Here is a 14,055-nt window from a genome sequence, read left to right on the forward strand (position 1 = left end):
GTGAGCTCCAGCCATGTAGGAACAAGGCATAGGAGATGGCTTCTACTGACTATTCCAGTCCTTCACTGCCATAGTTGTGGCTCACATCCATTTACGTTGGTAAGACTAGAATTAGAGATGTGGGTTGTCTATGAATTCAGCTGGCTAAGTTGCACAAAGTTGTTTATGTGCATGGAAAGATGCAGAAGGGTTCTGTCTGCGGTGGTCACCCAGCAGTCAGCAAAGAGAAGCTCTGCTACTGTTCACCTCCAGATACACAGGAATAGCGTGGATCTGGCTGCCTTCCTCCTTAGTGACTCAGTAGCTCTTCTGGGTTGATTCGATTTTCTTGCTTTTTGATACTTGCTGTTGAAGTACAATTTCTTTTATGTAGTAAACAGTATTTCGGGAATGATTAAATCACAACATGAATCATATCTGAAATGCTGAGTTGTACATGCTCTTCACATCTCTAAGCCTGTGGACATGAATAATAAGTTTTGTAGTGACAGCCTTAAAGTGCGTTTGCAGTTTTGCTGGGAGCTGAACCCACTGTTTTTAGTCTTCTAATGTAAGCAACTTGAATGAAATAAAAAGCCAGTTAATCAGTTTGAAAGAACTTTTAACATGGACAGAATGAGCATAGTATTTCTAGATAGCTTAACGAATGGAGTATGTTTTCAAATGTCAGATGTAATGTATAATTTTATTCATAAGGTCTGCGTTTCATATTCTAACAAATAGAAGTAACCTATCATATAATTCTGAATCACAACATAAAATTTTGCAGTGCTATAATTAAAAAAAATGGAAGAGATAAGGAGTAGCAGCTGTATGGCTAATGAAGGTATTAATTTCAACATGTGTTTTAGACCATTAAGTACTATAAAGCAAAAAGCATTGCGTTGCCAGCACAAACCCAAGGAAGGCAGTGACTACCCCTCCCTTCCCTGGACCAGCATCGTGGGGGGGTGCCCTACAGCTCAGGCTTCACTAAAATTGATTCATTGGCTCAGGCAGTAGCGATGTGGAAGAAGATATAAATCACTGCTGTAGATTGTCTTTGCAAGGAAAGTCTTTTGTATTCTGCATGTGAATATGGTCCTTATGAGAATGTTTTTATACTTTCAGGTTGGAATACATTTTATACATTTATGTAATAGTTTGAGAACTAAGAATTCAGGTCATTTTTTCTGGCTGTCAGGACTCTTTAGAGGTTGCAGGCCATCCAATGCATCATTGGTCACATTGCACTTTTTTTTTTAACAAGTCTGAAGCATTTTCCTTCTGTGGTTTTGCAACCCCCCCTTTCCCTCCCCCCCCCCCCCCCAAACAGCATGAGTCCTATCACTAGCTCAAATTTAGCAGTCACAGCTTCCAACAATTGTCTAATGGATCCACATGTTTACACAGCATGACACTGGCATCTAGATAGTGTCCTGGAAGTCTCCGATCAGTACTACTGTTTCATGCTTCCTCCTGGCTTTAAAGGAAAAAGCTACAGATGCAGTTGTTCTGGTATTCAGCGAAGCAGTGAATGGCCCCTCTGTTTCAGCCACCGGTATTGTCTCACAAAATTTAGAACACAAACTTTTTTCATTTGCTTAAAATGGAAATGTCAATTCTCAGGTATTTAATGAAAGCTTATTGTATGAATCAATAGATTTTGAAATGCTACTAAATGGGAGACTGGAAAGTAACATTTCTAGACCAAGTCCTTTTTTGTCTCCTGAGAGTCCCAGACTGAATGAAAACCTTAAGCCTACTATCAGCCTGCAGACTGCTGCCTTGCTGAAGTCCACCTAGTCCAAACCCCCTTGGCAGGGGCTGTAGTTGATCTCCAGAGGTCCCTTCCAACCCCAGTGATTCTGTGATTCTGTAAAGCTCCCAGCTACTTCTTCCTGCCACTGTTCTGTCTCTGTGTTACTAGCATTTGTGTAGCCTTATCACAGAATCAAATCACCAAATCGTTCTTTCTGAAAACTAACCCACCAAGTGGCAAGCACACTCACGTGGCTTTTGCAGAGCATGGGAAGACCTTTTGTAATTAACTTGCCCAAATATTTTACAAAGTGTTTAATTCCTGTTCTCTGTGATTGGGTGTAAGCAGATCAGTAGCAATTCCTTGGCAGCAAAATTCCACAGTGCTTTGCTCTGAAGAAACTTAGTCCCTGGTAGCATTAAGTAAAGGAAGGGGGTTTGGTCAGGACACCAAAACCTTTCTGTTTTTTTAATGCTCTCATGGGATCTTTCACTTCCACACAAGCAATTGCCTGAACTGGCCAAGTGGTCTTGATTTAATGTTGCTTTATGAACACTACTTGTCCCAGCTGCAGGATGTCATAACCTCTATTTCCTTAGCTTAGATTTGAAATCTGCAGTTGTATGATTCAGATGAACCACAACTGCCCTCGCTTTAACTTGATGTACTTGTTCTGAAAATACCCTTGTTCGCTCCAAGTTTTAGCTGCTGAATAAATTAAGCTGATCTACACTGATAAATGGGGAATACTTAGCAGCTTGGTTAAAAAAAAAGAACACCCTAAAACATGCAAAGAGAGCTCAGTAATTTTTAACTCATCAGTGCCAAGGGTAATACTTCATTAGTGGAAGCTTAACAAATGCAATGCTTTTTAAAATAAAAGCTTGCAGATTGTCCCAAAGATAAGTGTGGCTCTGAAAAAGTAAAAGAAAACACAAATCTGACAAAAATAATTGCATGTCATAGAGTATTTCAGTGAAGGGACAGTGAGCACAGAAAAAGCTGTTGCTGCTGACAGGATTCAGCATAGAGGATGATGAGCAGAACTGGGTTGCCTTTGCATTCCAAATTTGATTTTACGTGGGTTCCTGTTCTTGTGCAGCTTAGAAACAAGCTTTTGGATTTGAAGTAAAGCCAAGTGGATTTGTAAAGATGCTTATCTTATCCTCTGGCTCTGTTCAGATCACCAGAAAATATTAAGGCTGACGTGCCTAACTTGATATGCTTTGCAATTAATATTTTTATGCTAGATTAGAGTACACACAGACCTGCACAGATGCTAGGTTTGTAGTCAGTCAGCTGGTATTTCTAAGCGGCAGATGCTGCCTTTGCCATTGTGTTGTAGCCCTGTAAACCTACTCTCCACAAATAAAGTCACTGTGCATTTTAGTGTCAGTTTAGTACCTTTGCATGTAACTTGTTGTATGACAGAAATCTTTTACTTTCTCTGACAGTCAGCTTTAGTATGACACTAAACTTTCCAGTTTCCGGGTTCACACGTACAGTGTGTGTCAGCTCTTCTCAGATCCCTGTCCTTTCTGGCGTTTGGTCTCTCCTTGAAATTTATGGGCTTCTCAGTTGAGCAGGGCATTATTTGTTGGGTTTAATTCTTTTTTAAAGAGTAACTTAATCCAGAGTAAGCAGCAGAGTGAATGCTGTGCCACATCCTTTCTGAAGGTATTTGGGGGCATGCTTTAAAAATGTAAATGTAAAAGAAAGGAAGGAAAACCAGCCCTTGCCATGGCCATAGCCTGTTAAAAATGAACAAAAACCAAACCAAAACCAGCTAACCAACAAACCAAACGATCCCCCAAACCACCACCACCAAAAACCCACCACAAAATTGCAAAAATGACCTTTTATTAAAAAAAAAGAATTGAGACATAGCAGAAAAAGTAGAAAATCCCTGAAGCGGGTTTGCGTGTGTAACCGGTCACTGAAGGTCAGTCTGAATTGCCACTATTTCCTCTGAGGCTTTTGTCATCACTCTTTATATAAATGAAGATGTATTTGCACACTCTGTTTTGTAGAAATCTTTTATAATTAAGCTTATAAATGTAATAATCTACTTCTTTACTTTCATAGTTGCCAGTTTTTAATGGTATTTTGTGAGTTTTCTTATTTATTCATAAGTGCTCAGAGAGGCTAAACAGGAAGTTTGAAAGCTGGGATGCTTACCCAATATAGTTTAGAGCTGTTTGCCTATCAGTGATCTGCTTCTGAAATCTAAGTACCTCTGGCAGCACCTACCAGAACAGCATGTACAGGATGCTGAGTTGGGCAGATCAAGATTTTTGTTCAGATAACGTGCAGACGGATCAGTCTTAGGGTGTCTGCAGGGTTGCTTCTAATTGTCTGTCAGGTGTTTTCTTACAGATTGGCAAAGCATTGAGGAAATTGTATTTGAATACTAAAAATGACCTTACAGTTGAGATGCAGTTTTACTTGATGGATTTAGGCAATTCTCCTTTGCTGCCAAACTGTGTGGACTAAGTGGGGTTTTTCTTCCTCCTCCTCTTTCCCCATTCTCTCAGGGTAATGCAATGTAGTGGTTCTGAGTTTGGTGTAAGACAAACTCAGAACAGTGAAGGAAGGCTGTGAAGCTGTTCTGGATTTAAAAGCTGGTTTTGGTGTTTGAAGGCAGTGGTATGGCCCAGGGACCAGCTGGAACAGTTTCATAGAATCATAGATTGGAAGGGACCTTAAAGCTCATCCAGTTCCAACCCTCTGCCACGGGCAGGGACACCTTCCACTAGAGCAGGTTGCTTCAACCCCTGTCCAGCCTGGCCTTGAACACTGCCAGGGATGGGGCAGCCACAGTTTCTCACAGGAAAGAGCTTCTTCTTTTCATCTAAGCTAAATCTCCCCTCTTTCAGTTAGAAGCCATTTCACCCTGTCCTGTCCCTACATACCCTTGTAAAAGGGCATAGGAAAAGAGAGCTGGCTTTGTGCGTTATGTTAGTAATGAGTGTTACTAGAGGTAAGGATTGTAGAAGAGAGGCTTAGGAAAAGACAGTGAGCACTGTAGTGCTCCTGGATGGAGAAGCTGGAGGTGGGTTGAATGTGTTGTTGAGACACAGAAGAACTTGATTTTGCAACAAGGAAGAAGTGATGTGGTTGATATTGCTACCTCACGGTTCTTGGTGGCCCACCCATTTGTTTTGACACGAATACCTACTTGGAGTTATGTGGAGGCATGAAGACTAGACGCATACCTTCAGACTTGTGGTCTTCAGGGTTTGTTATTACTCTTTGAAGCTTGAGCTTGATGTTTTAATATTTTGTTTGGAGCCTAAGCATTTAGATTTATAATTCTGCCCTTCTAGCCATTTCCCTGATTTACCTTGCAGAGTAAACATGCTTTTGTTCTGCTTTCCAGACTTCCTTTTCCTTTTCTTTGCTGTTGGCTTAATTCTGAGATACGATATTCAAGTCAGAGGTAAGTGTCTCTTTGGGAGCAAAAGAAAAAACAGCTAAGGATTTGAGTGAGCTAACTATTTTCTCTGTTTAGAAGCAGCAGCTTAGTTTTCAGTCTTCTGCAAGTCTTCAAATACAGGTCCTGCCAAAGGCACTGACTTTTAACAGCAGCAGTGCTTAGGAGAACACGCTCAGGTTTTCTGGCAATGCTTACAAGGCACTTAGAAAAAACAGGCATATTGCTTGAAGTGAGTTCCCCGCAGCTTGGAAAGCACTGCTTGAGACAAATTTGTAAAGAATTCCTTTTTGTGGTTATAGATCTCCATCTCCATTTCATGTAGAGTGGGCCCAGTTTCCTCCGTGTTTGATATCTAGGATCTCCACATCAAATCTGTAATTAATACAGCTCCATTTAGAGACTTAAGACGTTTGCAGTGTTTATAGCAATAATTCACCCTGTTGCACAGTGTGTGACTCTGCATGTTTTAAACATTCTCCACTTGTGCATATACAGACTTTTATAGTTGAATTAAGAATTTATAACATGCTGGGTCTCATATTCCAGGTCTGTTTGTTTCTAAAGCTATACACAGAACGTGGTCATAAATTTCTGTAGATGGAGTGAAGGCTGAATTTTAATATTAAGGAAGGAAATGGCCTTGGGTAGAGCACTACAGAGCAGAACAGGCCTTCTGTTAATACACAAGAGTATTACTGTTTTCTTGAACTTTGCCTTCCAACCCAATTACTACTTGTGCCTAGAAATCATAACTGATGCCTCCCATTTGATAATGTTGAATGTTATCCTTGTCCAAGTTTATATCATTTCCAGTAGTAAAAAGCATCTTGATTATAAAACCACTGGATAATATACTTCTAAACTTGAATTATGGGCAGTAGTACATAGTAATTATTGATAAACAAATCAGAGTCATGATAGTATAGCAAATTGACCCAGTTCTGTCTCTTTTAAAAGTAAATGAAATCAAGGGTTTTTTCTTGTGACATGCTTTTCCTGTGATAGCATATTACATATTGCACTCTTTGTGATACGAATGAAGACAAAGCTTTCAGAGTAAATGATTTTTTCCACGAGTCAAGCAAATAACAGGAATCTGTCGGCTTTCACATTAAGCACTTCTGTGATAGCATCATGCTCACAGTATGTAATGAGCTCATACGAGGAGTAGTTCCAGCCGCCTCCTTTATCAGCGTCAGCTATCGTAACTCAGTATGTGTCCTCCTGTGTCCTCCTCCCCTGCCTTCACTGGTAACTGGATTGGACTACATGCTGCATAATTCTCTGGATCTGTATTGCCAGTCCTTCGCTGCGCACATCTTTGCTGCAAATCGACAGCAGAATGTTATTACTGAAGTGTGGAGACACATTCTGGTTTTATAATAGTTATGGTATTATTACATGAAAATTGATACTGATTCCTGGGTATTTCAGAGTATATTATTAGCGTAGTATAACTAATCATTTTCTTAGAAGGAGAATGATGGTTGTAGCCTTGTTGAGGTGCTGCATGTGTATTTATAGGATTGTGGCTGAGCTTGGCTGCTTCTCGTGCTGGTTTTTGTGGTTTCGTTTTGTTGTCCAGAAAAAGTGACAACATTCTCAACTCTGTAGCATCCATTGCCAGGGTTTGTGTGGCGTCCACTTTTGGCAGGGGAAGAAAGATGTATACTTGTTTATTTGGTCCTTTAAATGGCATAGCAGACTTCATAGGTTATTATCTATCTTTAAGAAGTTTGTTTATAGTTCTCACACCATTAAAACATCACATTAGTGGCACAGTCTGAAACATATTTATGCCACTCAAAAGACTCAATGGTTTAGGCAGAGCCTGATATGCAAGTAGCTTTAATTTAGATTTCGTCCCTTTTTTCTTTGATCACTTGTGTAACATGTTTGAAATGTATGTCTGATGTTGATTCTTTGTTATGTTCCAGTGGGTGCATTTGATTTTGCAGGTAAAAGGATTGAATACTAAGTGTTCTTTTTGCATGTGTACATAAGAGTGTTTTAGTTTTCTTCTTTCAGGCAGAGCAAGGGCATTCCTAGGATTTAAAGCCTGATAAGGTAATAAAAATATGTAGTGAAGCCAAAAAGACTAAAATAGGATGGTATTTTTATGATTTAGGGGATTTTATGTGATAAATCAGAGCAAAAGGAAACAACTATCAGAGATAATGTTGAAAATTAGAAGATTCAAATTATTACACTGTCATCCCCACTGTAAGAACAATGTGGATAAACTCTGACTTCCTGGGTGCATTTTTTTCCCCTATATTAACCCACCAGTGTTTCAGTAAGCAGGAATATATGGGTTTATCACGACTTGGTATAATGAATCTGGTGCTGAGAGAGTTGTAGTCAAAGATTTTTGTTTTCCCCTTTCTTTCTTAAAGTAGAAAAATGCTAATGTTTCCTTTCTAAACTTCCACAGTGGATATTTGATAAGCTGGCTCCCAGGGTAAAAGCACTCTTCACAGATCCTCTTTGTAGAGCAGATGAATTCTTTTTCATTCGTTGCAGTTTTTAGGCACAGCACAGCAAGTTTAGTTTAGGTTTGGTATCTGCATTAGACACGGCATTTCAATAACGTTCCTGTTAAAGGGTTCTGTAGTGATTCAGTGCTGAACATGCAGTGATTCTACAGCTCTGGGGAGACTCATTTCTTTCTGGTCCCATATGTTATCTTTAGGCAGGAAACCATTTGAGCTGAGATGCCTTCAGATATAATATGAGCAAATACAGAAGTTCAGACCTTACTAGACAGTTTTACAAACTGCAAGGGAGGATCAAACTGTGGTTTTGCTACAAACACTTTTTATCTGTTGAGTTACAGTTTTTAATTACTCACAACTGGGAGTGATTTTATGTCAGCCATGTGAGCTGTATATAAGCGTTCAAGACTGTATTATCATTACAGGTTTTCCAGGCATTTTTACTTCCCCCTCCTCAGTACTCAAAAGGTGAAAAGAAGGGAGCACTGGTCTTGAGCAACTGGAGACAGATCTCTTCCTTCAGTAGGCAAGAACGGAAAGCCTAAGCCGGTGATCCTGCTGATATCTCATACCAAAAGCTTCTCAAATGGTCCAGGCATCGTACAAAACACTAGCATCAAATCAGCTCTTAGTGAAAGACACCAACAAGCCTTGTGCTTCATCACACACCAGGAGCAGTGTTCCTAGCACTAACCCTGGAGATCTTTCCCATCCTTGGTGGTATCTACCCTGTTGGACATGAACATGGAAACAACCAACTGGGCATGTGTGTGTAGACCAGAGTCTCCCCACAAGCACTGAAAGAATGTTTTCGGCTTTGTCAGAGGTGTCTCCACCTAAGCGTTTAAAGAAGAATGCTTGGGAATGCAGCTTACACCTTCACCCATCATAGAATCACAAAATGGTTAGGGTTGGAAGGGACCTTAAGATCATTTAGTTCCAACCCCCTGCCGTAGGCAGGCACCCTAGTCCTTGTCACCCAAGGCTCTGTCCATTTCTTCCTGAAGGATGATGCCATGTCCAGTGCTTGTTCTGGCAAAGCCTGTGTAATCTTACTGTAATAGTTTCTAATTACTGATTTCTGCAAGGTCACCGCCTGGGAGTCACCACAAGCCAAATACTCTGTGAACAATTATCCCAAGATGCTGTTAATTACTGTGGAGCCACTGCAGGTCTTTAAAATGCATTGCTTGTACTGATACCATAAATCCACTTTCTGCTTATTCTGGAGCCCTCTGTAGTCTGGATTCTGTGTTAACGAAGGTACTGAAGTGCTGCTGTGGCTTATTCCTCGCGTGCAGATGAGCATGTGAGATGGAGACACAGCTACAAAAGACCCTGTTAACCAGGCAAATTAGGTATTTTCTGGTCTAGGTTTTTTTTTTATTCCAAGTCTAGAGAAAGAGCCACAGAAATGCTACAAACTTTTCCATCTTTGTAATGGATTTTGTGGCTTCCTATTTGCAGCATTTGTTGCCTGTACATTATTGCACTTGGCCAAAACAAGACTTTTTATGACTTAACTTCCAAATGGTGTTGAAAGCGTATGTTGCTGCATTATTTATTGTACAGCACTATACTGAGCATATGCTGAAGTGGAATTCACAAATGGCATCTCCCTTAGTGGAACTTTTGGAGGATTTTGGAGAGCCTCCGGTTGATGTCCTGCTGTAACCATGTAACTCTGTAAGGAGGACATGATTTAGAAGTTTTCAGACAAAATAATGAAACTTAATAATGTTTGAAATTGTTACAGTAGCAGGATCTGATTTGAGTGAAACCCAAATACAAACCTTATTCTAAAAAGCTAAAAAGTAAGTAATGAAACTTTTAAGGCTTTTATTATAGGTAGGATTTCAGAAGCCTTATTAGGTCTGTGTACTCTTTTTATGTGGGTTATGTGTCTGACACCTCTCAATGTAGGATTTAAAGCAGTTTTTCTATTCAAAAGGAAAGATACACAGTTTGGCAGTAGATCTACTCTTTGAATAGATAAAAATGCTTAAAAACCCTTGCCAATTGCTTGTAAGAGGAACTGTATTAGAAAGTTATTTTTCTGCTTTTACTTCCAATAAATTTATATGCTGAATGGTTTAGGAGGCATTCTGGGTTAATTATTCATTTCCAAGTAGCAACCCTTTTCCAAGTCTTTTGATCATCCTTCCAGTTTTAAACTGAAGATAAACCTTGACATGATTATGCTTTTTGCTTCTTTAGACTGTCTTTTGCAGCCTGTCAGAAATTTTGCATTGATTTTAAAAGGAGTGTTTCTACTGTCAAATGTTGATTCCTTTCACCTAAGTGATACAGTGATGTATTTCACTGCAGTGAGCATAGGTGCTGTATGACTCAAGCTTTAGCAAGCAGTAGCATGTACCTCCATTTGAACAAAGCTTCAGGAGTACCTGAGCTGCATGTTATTAATGGCATCTTTTTTGTGTGTGTGAAAACATTACAGATTTGTGCTTAAAATATTTACTTGTTGAGTACTGTGTTGTTCAAAAGGATGTTTATTTAAATATTATGGAAAATAATAGTATATTAAAGTAAGCACTGATGTATAATTCCTTCTCTACTTGTACCAAATTCCCTGAGAAGCTCCTTGCTGAGGAGAATGTGAGACAGGACAAGGTGGAGTGGCTTTAAGTTGACAGAGGGGACATTTAGATTAGACATAAGAAAGAAGTTCTTCCCTGTAAGAGTGGTGAGGTGCTGGCGCAGGTTGCCCAGAGAAGCTGTGGCTGCCCCATCCCTGGCAGTATTCGAGGCCAGGTTGGCCGGGGCTTGGAGCATCCTGGTCTAGTGGAAGGTGTCCCTGCCCATGGCAGGGGGCTGGAACTGAATGAGCTTTAAGGTCCCTTGCAACCCAAACCATTCTGTGATTCTATGATCTGTTCTTTCCTGTTAAAGCACTCCTATTCCTAAATAATTTCCCATTTACCACTAGTGTCCTTACAGCAATAATCTGTTCAGAAGGGTCTAATCTGAGACAGGTAAAAAAAATGTTAAAATCTTGTGAGCTCAACCTAACTTTCATTCTGTAGTGACTGAGGGGGAAAAGTCCTTTTAAATAAATCTGCCCTTTTTCTAACTAGATAACTAGCTAAATGCATGTCAAATATTTGATCAACTGATCAAATATTGGTTTAAGTTTAGAAAACAAATCAACAGTGTTTGAAGAATTAGACTTTTTTACCTGAACACTTTTATGTGTCATTACTTCTGTACCAGTGACCCAAGTACTTTGGTCAAAATAAAAGACCTTTCCTGATGAAGATTAGTCAAACAGACGTTCTTGCAACTTGCATAATTCTTACTGTTGTGTGTATTCATGTTAAAATAACACTGTTGTGTGTTTAAATTCTAGTAATTTAACTAGGGAAAGACCAGTCAAATTGTAGTGCTGTCTAATACCTCATAGCAGCCTTCCAGAATCTGAAGGGGGGTTATAGGGATGCTGGGGAGGGACTATTCATTAGGGAATGTAGTGATAGGACAAGGGGTAACGGGTTAAAACTTAAACAGGGGAAGTTTAGATTGGATATAAGGAGGAAGTTCTTTACTGTAAGGGTGGTGAGGCACTGGAATGGGTTGCCCAGGGAGGTTGTGAATGCTCCATCCCTGGCGGTGTTCAAGGCCAGGTTGGACAGAGCCTTGGGTGACAGGGTCTAGGATGAGGAGTCCCTGTCCATGGCAGGATGATCTTAAGGTCCAACCCTAACTATTCTATGATTCTATTAGGCATCATGCTTCCCATCACTTAAGAGTTTTAAGTAGACCATATTGAAGTTTTTGCAATCAGATTTCAAAATCTCAGTTGATTCTTTATGATTGCTCAGCTCTGTGAGTTTACAGCCTCCAGTGGTTATCGTATGTTGTGTTTAAATAATTGTGGGCCTTTTTGAACAATTGCTAGGGTTTAATTTTTAACAGAGTACTGCTGCTTGCCTCGAGTAATTGCTGAACTGAATGATGCCTTCAGACATGATGCAACTCCAAGAGGAAATGCAAAGGGAAGGACAAGAGGATGGCAACACGTATTGTTCTCCTCTATCTTTAACTGCCTTGACCACACCTTGTCATATATTTGTATAGTCTCTGAAGACAATATATTTTCTTTATTAGATTAGATCTTAATAAAGTTACAGGTATGGGTTATTATTAGATGATAGCATTTGTTTATTTAATTAGCTAAGTGATTAAATTTCATTTTGAACTCGGTCATCTGTTAAACAGCTAGAGCAGTTTAATAATTGACTTATTCCATTATCCATCCCAGAATAGGCAAGCAAAGCCACACATTTTTGCAACAAAAGCAAAAAATTGCTTCTGATGTGTACACTGGTGAGTAGGTAGTGAGTGAAGGGGGATTTTCTTGCTCATTATAAAACACAGCTTCTCCCTTCAGTTATAACTTGAAAAGGCTTGAAAACCTGACAGCTCCAGTTGGAGTCTGTTTCCCTGGCTGTTTCCAAGCTATGCTTCAGAGTTTTTGATGGGCAGGAAGTCAGTGTATATGCTGAGCAGTTAAACATTGTGGCTCAATGAATAACAGCTCCAGCAGCCAGAGAGTATCGTCTAAAGGGAGAAAATAATTGAACAAGTAGCTCATTTAAGGACAGAGAGGGACTTCTCTTTTACGTTAATACTTTCAGTGTTGTGAAAATGTGAGTTCAGTACACTATAAACATTTATAAATTACTTCACTAGTTATCTGTTGATGTTTTTTTAATTTACTTGCTTGGGTCTGCAGGAAAAGTATCTTCATCAGAATTATCAAATACTTAGTGAAGTATTTGGTCCATGTTGTCATGGTCCTGTTACAAATGCTTACCCTCTGAAGGTAGAAGGAAAATGATTCTCTTGCATTCCCAAGACACTGAGTCCTGCCGGACACATTTTGAATCATAAAAATGTGAAGCATACATTTTGGTAGTTTTGGGTTACATAAAAAACCAGAAACCATACATTTAAAAATACCACCTCGTTGTTTGCTTTCTGGTTTGCTTAACTTGGAGAAACAGTAGCTGCCTTTGGGGTGATGTTCTTGGATTCTGTAGTCAATATTAAGCATCCATATCTGAGCAACGAGCGGGGAGAGATGCATGTCCTCCATGTGGAGGTGTTTCTGTTTACCTGCTGTGTCCTGTGCTTTGTCTGGGGAGATGGGATCTCTCTCAATGCAGAAGAACAGCTATTCCAGGCATACTACTCAAGGGTTTTGTGTTCTGCTTTTCTCATGCATTTACTTCTGCCTTTGTTTCCCTGTCTTCCATTGCATTTTCCCTTTGTGGTATTTCATGTGGTTTAGCACATCCATCAGCCCCTTTTTTTTTATTCTCTCCTTGTATTACCCCATCTATTCCAGAGAGGGAAATAACTGAAAGTCCAAAGCTGTACAGTGCATGGCACTCCTAAAAAGCACCAAATACCAAAAGTTCTGTGATAATTTGAGGGTTGTCAGGCTGAGATCATCATCCCTATATGTGAAAGGTAGACAGACGTGACAACATTATGTATTTTACACTTATTACATTACATTTTATACATATTTATTTTAAGGAATGGTGTTTCAGCCAGAGGCTGCAAAAAAAAATGTGATCCTGCAGGCTGCACAGCCACTTGGTTCCACCTTTCTATCACCTCCTCTTTTGCTGGCAGAAATATTCACAGTGAATCGAACTGGGAGCTGATTTGGTTTTCAAGTAACTTTTTGCGGGGGATAGAGAGGTGATTTTAACCCAGATGACTTTACAAGACTGTTCAAGCGCTTGTGCCAACCCAAGGAAGAGGTGGGAGAAAATGGAGAGTGTCTTTTGGCAGCAGTACTGACTTATGTGGGTTTAAAGTTGTTCCTGAAGCTATTACCTGGGATTCTTTTGTTCATAAGCAAAGCTTTCTTTAGAGCCTAAACAGGAGTATTTGGATGTGTAATCTTGAACTGTAAGCAAAATATACTACATCTAATTTATAAGCATATTGTTTGTACTGCTGCAGTCACTGTGTGACTATATTTCTGCCTGTAAGTTAATAATTTCTATTATATATAATGTGGATATTCTAGTGGAAGGTGAGAAAGGAAGAAATCAGAGCTCTCTGTAATGACATTAAGCTTTTAGGCGTATAGACAGCTTAAATGGACTCACAGCTGCTTAACATATGCCCTCTGCTTGAACTCGTTTTATCACTTGGTATCTGACTTCTCTCAACATATAAAAAGTTGATGTGATTGATGGTTGGTTATACAGTATTTGTTAGAGTGAACTGAATCATTATGTGTAGAGATGGAAGAATATAGAAAAATAAAGCTGAAGGAACAGCAACAAAAAAATCTGACATTTCTTCCATTCATTAAGCTTACTTAAAGCAACTCTTTTTGTTTG

General features: G+C 39.5%; 2 protein-coding genes across 2 annotated transcripts in view; one reads left to right on the forward strand and one right to left on the reverse strand.

Annotated features, from left to right (window-relative positions):
* CUNH7orf50 (chromosome unknown C7orf50 homolog) overlaps positions 1 to 14,055 on the forward strand; it is a 127,498-nt gene that overhangs the window by 72,944 nt on the left and 40,499 nt on the right. The window lies entirely within an intron of this gene.
* The window catches only part of GPR146 (G protein-coupled receptor 146), a 47,813-nt gene that overhangs the window by 28,105 nt on the left and 5,653 nt on the right, over positions 1 to 14,055 (reverse strand). The window lies entirely within an intron of this gene.

Source organism: Pezoporus wallicus, unplaced genomic scaffold (genome assembly GCF_028554395.1).
Source record: "Pezoporus wallicus isolate ANWC-B61680 ecotype Strahan unplaced genomic scaffold, APGP_CSIRO_Pwel_v1 scaffold_7392, whole genome shotgun sequence".
Lineage (NCBI taxonomy): Eukaryota > Metazoa > Chordata > Aves > Psittaciformes > Psittacidae > Pezoporus > Pezoporus wallicus.